This window comes from Rhea pennata, chromosome 30 (assembly GCF_028389875.1).
Source record: "Rhea pennata isolate bPtePen1 chromosome 30, bPtePen1.pri, whole genome shotgun sequence".
NCBI classification, from domain to species: domain Eukaryota; kingdom Metazoa; phylum Chordata; class Aves; order Rheiformes; family Rheidae; genus Rhea; species Rhea pennata.
In genome coordinates, this window is record NC_084692.1 from 1,158,547 (window position 1) to 1,160,771 (window position 2,225).

A 2,225-nucleotide genomic window follows, 5' to 3' on the forward strand; every position below is an offset into this window, starting at 1 on the left:
GGACCTCAAAGGATGCCGGAGGCATTTGGGTGCTGCGCTGCATCCACCCAAGCGGGGCTTCCAAAAGGCGGTCAGCAATCGCTCTCCAGCCTCACCCCCTTATCCTGTGGGGTCCTCACAGCCTCTCCTGTCCAACAAGCCCATGAGAGATGTTGCGTTGCGGCATCTCCACCTCTCGAGATCTGCCCAACGTGGCTGGGCAAAGTCCCCACGCGAGGCTTTGGGAGGAAAGTGCTCTTTGGAGATGCTGCCGTTGGCCGACCTGGGGCATTCCCAATGACTGGAGGCATGTCAAGCCACCTGTGGGGACATTGGTGGATTTCTGCGGACGAGGAAGGACCTGTAGGTGTGTTAGTTTTACGGCGGGCAGAACAAGGACTGGTTCAGGCATTGCCCCCCACACCCACACAGCAGGTGCCATCCAACCCGTGCCTGGAGAACAAGAGCAGAGCAAGTTGGGCAATGGTCAGCAGGGACATCCAGAGCCCGGCAATGTCCAGGCAACATACAGCTTGCTGCAGGCACCTCCTGCGCCTTGGCCTCCGCTCTGGCACGGCTCTGCTGTGAGCGAACAAAAGCTCTCAGGGCAGGGCCGAAGTAGCTCAGCTGGGAGAGCGTTAGACTGAAGATCTAAAGGTCCCTGGTTGAAGCCCGGGCTTTGGCCAGTGGCAGGGCGGGAGGGGTCCTTGTTGCTTCCTCCTGGCGTTTTGCAGAGCGGCGCTCTCTTCTTCCAGCCTGCCCCACCATGGCCGTGTCCTACACACCATGCAGATGGCCACGGCCCACCCCACAGCTGCGGGGAGCAGCCAGGACCCACACTGATGGCATTCTCCTTTGCTCGGCATCCTCCCACCCTGCGCTCCCTCACCTCTCTGGGGCCAAGCCAGAAGGCTGGCAGGGCCATGGGGGACCTCAAAGGATGCCGGAGGCATTTGGGTGCTGCGCTGCATCCACCCAAGCGGGGCTTCCAAAAGGCGGTCAGCAATCGCTCTCCAGCCTCACCCCCTTATCCTGTGGGGTCCTCACAGCCTCTCCTGTCCAACAAGCCCATGAGAGATGTTGGGTTGCGGCATCTCCACCTCTCGAGATCTGCCCAACGTGGCTGGGCAAAGTCCCCACGCAAGGCTTTGGGAGGAAAGTGCTCTTTGGAGATGCTGCCGTTGGCCGACCTGGGGCATTCCCAATGACTGGAGGCATGTCAAGCCACCTGTGGGGACATTGGTGGATTTCTGCGGACGAGGGAGGACCTGTAGGTGTGTTAGTTCTACGGCGGGCAGAACAAGGACTGGTTCAGGCATTGCCCCCCACACCCACACAGCAGGTGCCATCCAACCCGTGCCTGGAGAACAAGAGCAGAGCAAGTTGGGCAATGGTCAGCAGGGACATCCAGAGCCCGGCAATGTCCAGGCAACATACAGCTTGCTGCAGGCACCTCCTGCGCCTTGGCCTCCGCTCTGGCACGGCTCTGCTGTGAGCGAACAAAAGCTCTCAGGGCAGGGCCGAAGTAGCTCAGCTGGGAGAGCGTTAGACTGAAGATCTAAAGGTCCCTGGTTGAAGCCCGGGCTTCGGCAAGTGGCAGGGAGGGAGGGGTCCTTGTTGCTTCCTCCTGGCGTTTTGCAGAGCGGCGCTCTCTTCCAGCCTGCCCCACCATGGCCGTGTCCTACACACCATGCAGATGGCCACGGCCCACCCCACAGCTGCGGGGAGCAGCCAGGACCCAAACCGATGGCATTCTCCTTTGCTCGGCATCCTCCCACCCTGCGCTCCCTCACCTCTCTGGGGCCAAGCCAGAAGGCTGGCAGGGCCATGGGGGACCTCAAAGGATGCCGGAGGCATTTGGGTGCTGCGCTGCATCCACCCAAGCGGGGCTTCCAAAAGGCGGTCAGCAATCGCTCTCCAGCCTCACCCCCTTATCCTGTGGAGTCCTCACAGCCTCTCCTGTCCAACAAGCCCATGAGAGATGTTGGGTTGCGGCATCTCCACCTCTCGAGATCTGCCCAACGTGGCTGGGCAAAGTCCCCACGCGAGGCTTTGGGAGGAAAGTGCTCTTTGGAGATGCTGCCGTTGGCCGACCTGGGGCATTCCCAATGACTGGAGGCATGTCAAGCCACCTGTGGGGACATTGGTGGATTTCTGCGGACGAGGGAGGACCTGTAGGTGTGTTAGTTTTACGGCGGGCAGAACAAGGACTGGTTCAGGCATTGCCCCCCACACCCACACAGCAG